This window comes from Triturus cristatus, chromosome 8 (genome assembly GCF_964204655.1).
Source record: "Triturus cristatus chromosome 8, aTriCri1.1, whole genome shotgun sequence".
In the NCBI taxonomy this organism is placed as follows: domain Eukaryota; kingdom Metazoa; phylum Chordata; class Amphibia; order Caudata; family Salamandridae; genus Triturus; species Triturus cristatus.
In genome coordinates, this window is record NC_140591.1 from 1,491,862,808 (window position 1) to 1,491,875,723 (window position 12,916).

A 12,916-nucleotide genomic window follows, 5' to 3' on the forward strand; every position below is an offset into this window, starting at 1 on the left:
ACTGTCAACTCCTGGAACATGGAACACAGACCGTATCATGCAGGTACTATGTTCCATATTCCAGTGAGCCAAGTTATACAACAATGCATAAAGTTTATATAGAACAGAATGTAACACATTTCCCCCCTAACAAATAGAACATATTAATCTAAAAATCGTACAGGTAATCTTCTTTCCCGAAGATTGTTCTTGACTCTACACGCCACCGAAGATGTGGAGCGAGGAACATCACACGGAAGATCAGAAGGTTTATTTAATGCATAGGGTTCATCATGAAATAGCATTTTGCACTTGCAACCCTCCTTACATTCCAGACCCTACCATCCTGAGTAATTACACTGTTCTTACATACCTTCACTACTTTAATGGGATAGTAAAATTTAGAATACCCCTTAGCCAAAAACCCAGGCTTCCTGATCCTGACCCATTCCCCTACCACAAAGTCAGGAGTCTTGACATTCATTTTATAGTCAAACCTTCTTTTCATTACATCTTGTTTATCTTTAACATGTCTAGCAACAGCATTTATGTCAGTTGTATCATCAGTTTTATTGATCTTTTTAATCCACCATGGACAAATTTCAGAAGAAGGATCTCTCCCTTTCAATAACTTGAAGGGACTTATACCAGTCACTGAATGCGGAGTGATACGGTAAATCCACAGCTTCTTCCTAACCACATCTAACCAAGGTTCACTGGACATTTGTGCCACTTGAACACTATCTTTGAGAACTCTATTAAACCGTTCTACTTGACCATTTTCCCTTGGTTCATATAGAGAAGTAGTCACATGTTTAATATTGCACATATTTAAGAAATCTTGCATTTCATGAGATGTGAGCTGTACCCCATTATCCGTTACAATTATCTCAGGATACCCTTCACAAGCAAAAACTTCCCTAAAGAAAGTGAAAATCATTTTTGTTGACGTATTAGCCACAAATTTGACCTATGGCCATTTGGAATGATAGTCAACCATGACTAAAGCAAAACAAGCATTAGGGGCCAAATTACTGAATGGTCCAGAAATGTCAAAGGCCACTTTTTGCCAAGGAAATGCTGGCCACACAACCGGCTTAAGAGGAGCAGATGAAGTGTGTAGCATCCTATCACTATTAATGCATTCTGGACATTCCCTGACTGACTATCCACCATTTTGTCAAGGCCCGGCCACCAAAAGTTAGCCCTAATCAAACGCATCATAGAAGACATACCCAAGTGAGTTTGATGTGTAAGTAACAAAATTCTCTTTTGCATGGAAATAGGAGGAACGATCTTACCCCCTTTGAAGAGTAAACCATGACTTTCCTCAATATCCGCAGATACCCGACAAAAAGGAGCAAGATCAGCAGAAACTCCCTTTTCTTTAGGCCACCCATTTTTCACACAACTCAATATTTTCTCATACAACGGATCATTACCCATCTCCAATGTCCAATCACTTTCAGATAATTTTACAAAATCCGGAAATACAAAGTCTTTTAACGTGGCAACTATGTGTAAATCGAAGAAACACAGCTATCACTACAAGGTAACCTAGACAAAAAGTCGGCAGTGACATTGTTTCTGCCCGGAACGTATGCCACTTCAAAATCATACTCCTGTAAACGAGATGTAAGACGAGCTATTCTGGCAGTGGAGTTCCAACCACCTCTTGGAGATAAGATACCAACAAGAGGTTTATGATCAGTTCTAAGTATGAACCTGCTTCCCCATATATGGTTGCGAAAATGCTCAATTGCCCAGATGCATGCTAACAATTCCCTTTCAATTACCGCATACCTTCTTTCCGTCTCAGAAAGGGTCTTTGAAGCAAACGCTACACACCACTCATCTTTACCAGCACATTGGCTAAGAACTCCTCCCAGTCCATAAAGACTGGCATCCACTGTAATAATGCATTTTTTGTTGACACAAAATGACCTTAAAGTAGGAGCATTAACAATCTCCTCTTTAATACATTTAAACGCTGCATCCTGTTTGTCTGTCCAGACAAACTCAGAAGACTTCCTCATTAATTCTCTGAGGGGTTCCATTTTGGTAGCAAAATTCCGTATAAACTTGCTATAATATTCACAAAACCCTGCAAATGATAGCAATGTATCCTTATTATCAGGGGCTGGTGAATTGATGATAGCATCTACTAAAGCCTCCTTAGGTACTACACCCTCCCCAGAAAGTGTGTGTCCTAGATATTCTACGGATTTACAGAAAAATGTACATTTACTAGCTTTGAGTGTTAACCCGTACTCACTTAACCTAGAGCAGACTTCTTTAAGATGGTGATAATGCTCATCGTCATTTTTTGAAAAAATCAAAATATCATCTTGAAAACATTTCACAAATGTAGAAAGATCTCTGAAAATATGATACATAGCTCTCTGGAACACAGAAGCGGCCGAAGCCAGGCCAAAAGGCATCCTCTTAAACTGAAAAAGGCCATGAGGTGTTATGAATGCAGTGTAGTGTTTTGAATCATCTGTAAGTTCAATTTGATGATAGGCTGACCGAAGGTCAAGAGTGGAAAACCCACATGCCCCATCTAACATACATAACATTTCATTGATATTTGGAAGAGGATGACAATCCACAACTAGATTAGTATTGAGTGCTCTTAAGTCAACACATAACCTAATACTTTTATCTGGTTTAAGGGCTAAAACAATGGGAAACACCCACTCTGAAGATTCCACTTCTTCAATAATGTCATCCTTAATCATGGTATCCAACATATCTCTTAAATCATTTCTGATATTGATGGGAACACCCCTCAACTTTTGTTTTACAGGAATTGAACCCAACTTGACTTTGATCCTGTGAGTGAAACCTTTGAGTTTCCCTAAACTATCTGAAAAAACTTGAGGAAACAATTGTGAAAAATCTACTGTAGACACAGATAAAGCAAGTACCAAAACTGGTTCTTTGTCTCTAGGATTTAACAGAATGCCTAGCATGGCTTGGTCACGCTAACCTAGCACATTGACACCTTTGAAGGTAACATACAACTTAATAGTGGTGGAATTTCCTTTAAACCGAATAGGTACTTCTTTGTAACCTATAAAATCAATTTTAGAGCCGTCAAAGTTGAAAGCCAAAACATCCGGCTCACATAGAGAACCGATATCAACAAGATCACCCAAGCATTGGGAGCAATACTCTTTAGTAATAATTGTCCAAGGAGAACCAGAGTCTGCCATGAGTTCCAAGTTTTTCCCCAAAATGTCAACAACACATTTGGGCAAACCAATTTTATCCACTTCCGACAAATCAAAAGAACTTTGAATTGAAACCACCACACCAGACTCTACACCCCCAAAGGAACAATCATTTGGCAAATTCTCACATGCAACACAAGAAACCTTTCCTCTTCCAACATTGGAAGGAGATGGATTACATTTTTTGTAATCAGATTTAGGTTTAAATACATTTTTGCACAACTTTGAGAAATGCCCAGGACGTCCACATTTATTACACTCCTTTCCTATAGCGGGACACTGCGGAAACGAAGCTATGTGCTCCGGATTGCCACATCTATAGCAATAAAATTGTTTGGACTTACTCTCATTCTTGTAAGAAGACTATCCCTTTGGATTTACCACACTAACCTCATTGGAAGTGACAGATTTCGTATCTTTGTCAAGCGCTTTAATCCATCTATCAGATTGTTCAAGAGCTTTAGCAGTACTAATTGCCGTCTCCAAACTAGGGTCACCTAAAATCCACAGTTGTTCTTAAACTTTTTTACTTTTAACATGCACAATTATTTGATCCCTGACCATCTCATCGGTCATCAGACCAAAGTTACAATGCAAAGATAATGCAGGCAGAGCAGTGAGAAACTCATCAAAACTCTCATTTTCATCTTGAGCTCTTGTATAGAATTTGAACCTATTAAGTGCCACACTAGTAGTAGGTTTAAACCTTCCCTCTATGCGTAAAATAGCTTCATCATAAACATTGTGATCTCCACCAGATCTGACTGGCGGAAGAGTTCTAAATACAAAGGTGCCGATCACGATCCGGTAAAAAAATTGCCCGTACGACTCGTATCCGGTCTTTTTACCGTACGAATCGTACAAGTGCCGTACAAACTGGCAATCACGATTCGCATGGTAAAAAGTCCATACGAACCACATTGGGAATTATTCCCCACACGTCCTCAGGTCGGAAAATGTGTCCGACACGTCCTCGGACGATTTACCGTACAAATGTGAAAAGTGAAGTCCGACCGCGGAATCACGATCCATCCCGTGCGTCCGATGTTACAACCGCATGGAAAAAACACCGTCCGCACCGAACTCCCATAGCAACCCTGGAGACATGTGCCCGCATACGCACCCAAAACTCCCCCCAGCCCCCGTACGTTCGAGTCGTACCCCCCGTGTATGTACACCCCCCCTGTATGTACACCCCCCCTGTATGTACACCCCTGTACGTGTCGAACCCCCGTGTATGTACACCCCTGTACGTGTCGAACCCCCCCGTGTATGTACACCCCTGTACATTTGAGTCATACCCCCACCCGTGTATGTACACCCCTGTACGTGTCGAACCCCCGTGTATGTACACCCCTGTACGTGTCGAACCCCCCGTGTATGTACACCCCTGTACGTGTCGAACCCCCCGTGTATGTACACCCCTGTATGTTCGAGTCGTACCCCCACCGTGTATGTACACCCCTGTACATGTCGAACCCCCCCGTGTATGTACACCCATGTACGTGTCGAACCCCCTGTGTATGTACACCTGTGTATGTGTCGTACCCCCCGTGTATGTACACCCCTGTACGTGTCGTACCCCCCGTGTATGTACACCCGTGTACGTGTCATACCCCCGTATATGTACACCCGTGTACGTGTCGTAACCCCCGTGTATCTACACCCGTGTACGTGTCGTACCCCCGTGTATCTACACCCGTGTACGTGTCATACCCCCGTGTATGTACACCCGTGTACGTGTCGTACCCCGTGTATGTACACCTGTGTACGTGTCATACCCCCCGTGTGTGTACACCCCTGTACGTGTCGTACCCCCCGTGTATGTACACCCGTGTACGTGTCGTACCCCCGTGTATCTACACCCGTGTACGTGTCGTACCCCCGTGTATCTACACCCGTGTACGTGTCGTACCCCCATGTATCTACACCCGTGTACGTGTCGTACCCCCCGTGTATGTACACCCGTGTACTTGTCGTACCCCCCCGTGTATGTACAACCCTGTACGTGTCGATCCCACCCGTGTATGTACACCCGTGTACGTGTCGTACCCCCACCCGTGTATGTACACCCGTGTACGTGTCGTACCCCCACCCGTGTGTGTACACCCATGTACATGTCGAACCCCCCGTGTATGTACACCTGTGTACGTGTCGTACCCCCCGTGTATGTACACCCCTGTATGTGTCGTACCCCCCGTGTATGTACACCCGTGTATGTGTCATACCCCCGTATATGTACACCCGTGTACGTGTCGTAACCCCCGTGTATCTACACCCGTGTACGTGTCGTACCCCCGTGTATGTACACCCATGTACGTGTCGTACCCCGTGTATGTACACCTGTGTACGTGTCATACCCCCGTGTGTGTACACCCCTGTACGTGTCGTTCCCCCATGTATGTACACCCGTGTACGTGTCATACCCCCGTGTATCTACACCCGTGTACGTGTCGTACCCCCGTGTATCTACACCCGTGTACGTGTCGTACGACCGTGTACGTGTTGTACCCCCCGTGTATGTACACCCGTGTACTTGTCGTACCCCCCCGTGTATGTACACCCCTGTACGTGTCGATCCCACCCGTGTATGTACACCCGTGTACGTGTCGTACCCCCACCCGTGTATGTACACCCGTGTACGTGTCGTACCCCCACCCGTGTATGTACACCCGTGTACGTGTCGTAACCCCGTGTATGTACACCCGTGTACGTGTCGTACCCCCCGTGTGTGTACACCCCTGTACGTGTCGTACCCCCCCGTGTATCTACACCCGTGTACGTGTCGTACCCCCTCTATGTTCGTGTCGTACCCCCATGTATCTACACCCGTGTACGTTAGAGTCGTACCCCCACCCGCGTATGCATGGAGCGTACCCCCACCACAACATCCTAAGTACGGAGCGCACCCCAGGCCCCAACATCACAACCGCATGTACGAGTCGTTCCAAGCCACACACAAGGACAGCACTGTACCACAAAATGGGCCATGTACACACCGTACACACGCTAAAAATGCACGTACACAACCAGGACAAACCAAAGCGACACAAGAATACACCATTCGAATGGCACAAAGCCACAAAACATGTCCAAAAACCACCAAAACAACACATTCACTGACCTGCAACTGCCAAAAACAAACAGAGGCCCAAAACACCACCACTCCTTATAACACACCCACCCAAAGTTCAAACACAGCCACACCCACCAATGGACCAATAAAAAGGGCCCACACACACAAACCATGAGCCTTTGCAACAGACTCACTGCTGCCAGACCCCACAGACAACCTACAGCACCATACTAGAAGCTTCACCACACCTTACACTTGCACACCTTCACACACACACCTTCACAAACACCCCCTCATCACATTCACACACACACCTGCACAACCACACCCACACACCCACAACCATCCACACACACACCCCCCCACCATCCACACCCACACCCCTCACCATGCCCACCAACAAGAATCCAAAGTTCACTAGCCGAGAGTTGGAGGTCCTTGTCGATGAAATCCTCAGAGTCGAGCCACACCTCTTTGGAACATTGGTCAGACAGACCAGCATTTCAGCAAAAACAGCCATGTGGCAGACCATCGTCGATGCTGTGAATGCTGTTGCGGACACCAGAAGGAACAAGCAGGAATGCCAAGCCAGGTGGTACGATCTGCGGAGGAGGGTCCGAGCCAAGATGACGGATGAACACAACCAGGCCAACGTCACTGGAGGAGGGCCGTCCCGCAGACCCGTACACTACCATCCCTGGGAGGAGAGGGTGATGGCCATACTGCCGGTGGAGGCAGTGGAGGGATTAGGAGGACTCCGAGACCCGGGTGAGTACACAAACAACGCACCTCACATGGGGGGAGCGTCATCCACAACCAAACTCACAAACAGGCACGCAACCACCCCAAGCTATCGCATGACTCAACCACACTCCAAGAACACGCACATGCCACTGGCGCCACCATGCCCCATGCACCCAGCTGGACAATGTCAAGTCACAGGCCACAGAAGACACTAACACATGACACGGTAAGCCGGATGGCGGGTGGGTGGGCCCAAAAAATCACATAGTGCAACTCAGAAGCAGACAACAATGCCCCCTGCCCATATGGCCTAGGTCACAGCCAGACAAACAGTGTGTCCCCACACAGGAAAGACTTGCCAGCAAATGGCGGACGCCTTGCATTAACACATGGGGGTGACGGCACGTTCTTGCACATGACAGCAGCTAATGAACAGCCAACACTGTGAAAGAGTGGCAGCACACACCACCACAGCAGCAGTGCAGACACAACACCCAATGGGTGCCTGGAGATCAGAAACAAACTCACATCAACAATACAAGGCCCATTCAAAGATCTGCAAAAAGTGTGTGCACAGTAAGCTGGGCTGAGGTGACAGAGGGTGACACACAGAGGGAGGGAGAGGGGGACAGAGAGGGAGGGAGACACAGGGAGACGGACAGAGGGAGGAGGCTGACACACAAAGGGAGGGAGAGGGGGACAGAGAGGGAGGGACACACAGGGAGAGCAAATCAGCCTTGTGGTGTGTGGGAATGTGTGCCAGTCAGCAGGTGGACTGCGTGCATGTAGACAAGGGTGGCCAGTGCCAGCACCCCCCCTCTCCTCCATGGCAAAACACAGGGCCATGTCACAACCTGTGCACGAGCACAACGACAGCTACCTGCATCATATAAGTGTGTGGAACAACTGCATGTGCCCACGTACAGTGCCACACGGAAGACGCCAATGCACGGCTTGCCACACCTGCCTACTCCACTGCTGACGGCAGTCACACTTGACGCAGCAAGTAAGACTGTGCCACACATAGGTAAAGTCGCCAAAGCTGTGCCCAAGGGGCATACCCATGCACAAGTGCACTGTGAGTGGAATGCAAGACATATCCAAATTCCCAGAGGAAATGTGCCAACTTTGAAACTAATGAAACATGGATGTTGCATGGAACAAAATTAACATTGTCTCTCTCACACACAGGTCAACGTCGTGGATCACCCCCCAACACTGGGGGGGAAGACTCACAGGACCCGGGTCGGCGGGATGAAGGAGCCACCGGCAGCGACGACTCTCACCACTCTGTGGACGAACCCGACCCCGACCAACCTGGCCCCTCTGGTGTCCAACGACCTGCAGCACCTGCGTCAGGTACAACGGGGCCAACCACCACCCCCACTCCTGCCACATCCCAGGAGACACCCAGGATCCCTGCCCCAACACCACAAAGCAGCCAGGCTGGCCAGGAGGGACATGGTGTCCCGGGCACCCAGGAGGAGGCAGGCGACAACGCCAATGCCACCCCTCAGGGGTCCCGGAGACCCGATGTGCCCACAAGGGCAGGCCAGGTGCAAGTGGGCAGGGGTGGTGGGAGTGGAGGACGGCGGAGGCGCCAGCCTGACCAGTTGGCTGGGGAACCGGTATTTTCCCATGTCCGAAACATCCTGGACACATACCGGCAGGACACCACGGGCATGGCCCAGGTTGTGACCACCCTCAACGATATGAAGGGGACCCTCGATGAGATCAAGACCCAGCAGGCCCAGCAACATGCGGAGCAACATGCCTGTCTACTGCAACACCAACGGAGGATGGAGGACAGACAGGCTGAGCTTGTGAGGGTTTTCACGGGAATTCACAGTACACTCCGTCGGATGGCCGACAACATGGGCAACCCTCCCTGTGCCAGAAGGCGTAGAACATCACCACCCACAGGGAGGGATCAGGAGGAGGAGGAGGAAACATCCGATGGAGCATCCCAAACATCGTCACGGCCTGCTTCTGAGGGTCCCCGCAGGAGGGCGGGTCGTCCACGGAAAAGACCGTGAGGGTCGGCGCTACAGCACCATCTCCCAGGACACCTGGCCTGGCACCTGGCCCACTGGAGCAACAGCAGCACAGCATCAAAAGACATTCTCTGCCACATGGCCTTGCTGGTCACTGTCTGACCAATGTTGACAAAGACTGTGGCATGGACTCTGAGGATTTCTAATGGCAAGGACACCAACTCCCCTAGTGAACTTTGGATTCCACACACCCGGAAAGCCCCTCATGTCAAACCCCCCCCCCCTTAAAATAAAAAGTCACACCATGAAGAGAAGATGCCTGCTGGTTGCATTATTACCTTACATGTGTCTTGTAAAGTCTAAACATGCCTGAGTTCTCTTTTGACTTCAACCATCCACACCCTGTGGCCTGAGTCTGGCACAGGACATACGGGTCACAGTGTATTAGGTAAGACAGACATGGAGCACCATACACACCCGTGATGGGCCCAACCAGCTGAGAGGGTGGCCGCACAACCGTGCCGACAGACATATTGAGTACAGCAACAGTCATGCGCAGAGGTCAGGGATCATGTCGAGTTTCCTGGGGGGCACCCAGGTATGTGTAGACAGGTGGCAGAACCATGTCCTGCAAGCTTGAGTCAGGTGGATGCAGAGAATGGTGGCCTGGCCAACGTTGGATGCATGGGGATGGCACATGTCACAATACCCACACAGTCATGGACATCATGCACAATACACAGTCTAATCCCACACAAACAGCTTGCATCTTGCTACTCGACACATAGACACATAGCCACTATCATGGAAAACCATGCCAGACATGCCGATGCACCGTGGCAACACACCAGCATTGACTGAGAAGAGGCACCTTGGAGGCATAGGGACACCTTTATTAGTCATGTATTCGGGATTGCAGAGGCAACTCGAAGTACACATGAACAGTTCATGTGGAGTAACATGTGGGTCCAACACTGGCACCCCCCTTCTGCAGCACAAATGCGTGATAGCCATGGAACTGGCACACAAGTGTCGGCTAACAGCTAAACACCCCCTGCTGCTCACGGAGAGCCTGCCATACACCATTGATCCGCTGATGTGGAAGTCCCACAGCATGTCAAGCCAATGCAAACCGTATGTGTCCGAGGGCAGTGTTACACACATTGATGCCATCATCACATTCCACAATCCCATCACTGATGACTGTCAACAAGTCTGACCATCTATTCAGGTGTACCCAGCTGCATGTAATGTGTACCATGGTGATGCAACATGTCTGCAGAGGAACCAAACATCGACAGGGGCAGTGTGCATACATCGTGAACAACTGCCACACCCAATACACCCCTGATGCATCCCTTACCCTAAGGAGACTTCCAAACGTGTCCGTGCCTGTAACGCTGAGTCAGCACACGATGACATGTCCATGAGGAATAGCAGTGCCACAACAATGCAAGCAGCAGACGGCATGCGCAAGTACCTGGGGAAGAGAGACACACAAGAAGTAAGCCACAAAAAGCACAGCCACTTGCATGTGCATGTACTCGACACATGTATGGATGACAACATGCTAGGTCACAATTATGACTGGGGAAATACACCCATCACTGGCACCATCACTCCAGTGACACATCCACACACACCTCTGAGTCACGTGCCATACATGCAGGTGGACACACACATCGCAACACATGCCACACGGGGACCAATGCGTGCACACTCAGACACTGGTACTCACCACTAAGCAAAGAAGTCGCGTATGAGCCGAGTCCGGATGTCCTCTTGCGGCTCCACATCCTCCACATCACTAGCCCAATTGCCAAGCCCTTCATCCTCCACGGGTGGATGGTCCTGGTCATCTTGATCCAGGATGAGTGGCACAGCTTTCTCAACTGCCATGTTGTGCAGCATGCAGCAGACCATGAAGATTTTGCAGACCTTCGCCGGGGTATATGGGAGGGCGCCGCCGGTCTTGTGGAGGCATCGGAATCGGCTCTTCAGGAGGCCAAACGTCCTCTCTATCACTCGCCTTGTCCGGCCATGGGCGGTGTTGTAGCGGAGCTGGGCCGGCGTGATGGGGTTGCGGAGAGGTGTGATCAGCCATGGCATGTTGGGATAGCCAGCGTCCCCTACATGGAAACCACATGGACATAAGTAGGACAGGAGAAGCGGTCGTGCTGGAAGTCTACGCAAAATACAGGACAGACAGAGTGTACCCACCAACAACACATGCTCGTTCGTTGCGCAGCTGCGTCATCATTTCAGGGATCCTGCTACGCCTCATGATGTAGGGATCGTGTGCTGATCCTGGAAAACGAGCACAGACATGTGAAATCACCATGTTGGACAGACACACCACAAGGGCATTGATGGAGTGGTAGTGCTTGCGATTCCGGTACGCTACCTCCTGTGCGTGTGGTGGTACCAAAGCCACATGTGTCCCATCTATGGACCCAATGACATGGGGCATCCCTCCCAGGGCATAGAATCCACGCTTGACCCCAGTCAACATTTCTGGGGTAGGAAAATGGATGAAGTCATCCAGGTGAATCAACATGGCCTCTAAGAAATCATGCAGCACACGGCAGAACATGCTCTGCGACATGCCACCAACATGAGCTATGGTATTTTGAAAGGTACTCGTGGCTAGAAAATGTAGGGCTGCCATTACCTTCAGCTTGGGTGTCAGTGCCGTAGGATACCTGTGCAGCGGTTGCAGGTGTGGTGCCAGCATCGCCGTCAACTCCTCAATCAACTGTTGGGGGAAGCGGTAGCACCGGATACAGTCATTCTCCCGTATGGCAGCCAAGTCCGGAATTGGTCGGGCAAGAGGCGGCGCTCTGCAGTAATTTGGAAGTGACAAGGAAGAGTGAGTGCACCACAACAGCAATTTATTTGTACTGAGCACATGTTAATCTGTCAATACACATATGCTACATACGGAGTCAGGTATGTGCTACATGCCCTGGACACGTATGGCTGGCAGGTGACACTCCTACCAAGACCCAGCTACACACGGAGATTGTGAACCTCCACATGCCATGGCATGGGATTAGCTGTGTCCCAGTGCAAATGAACAGCCAGACGCAAGACAGGAGTGACATACATCCACACATCAGCAGAAGTAGGATGTCGATTGCAGAGACTGGTAGCGGAACACTAGAGACACAGGTCACATGACATTACACTAGGACAGCCCACACACCTTGCCATGAAGGTGTACATGTCATGACTCACCACACATTCATAGAGAGGATGCAGACATGTCCTTGTTACGCTACTCCTTGTCCCATGCATACATACGCACCTCACATCCGATACCACATGTGGCATGGTGTGTGGAACAGTGTGCCATGCCAATCTACACACAGACACATGTTGGTTGCTGCAACGGCTGCAGCTTTTGAGGGAGCTCCAACATCAACCTAATGGGAACCCCCCACACATACATGACATAGTCACATCGTGCACCGTGTGTAGTGACATGTCAGGTGTGGTAACCCCTGTACCGGGCCTCAGGGGACACTTCCGTGTGTTGGTGTCCGTGCCATGCCAGTGACGCTCATCCCAAGTGTGCAGTACGACATGCACACATGTCAAAGGAGTCAAGGGCATGCCTGGCACACATTGCACCGTCACACATTACATATGTACACATCTCATCATACATCTGGTGCCTTCTCCACTCAGGAGTAATGTGCCACATCACAGCCTTTTACACCTGTGCCCCACACATGTAGTACTGCCCAGACAATGCATTGATGTCCATCCATGGACAAGTATGTCAGCCCTATTCCTTCCTGTGTGCTGCCTGTCACCACTGTGATGTGTGAAAACCACCGTACTTCTGCTAAGAGGGCCTGTGTATGTTCCCGTATCACTATGGG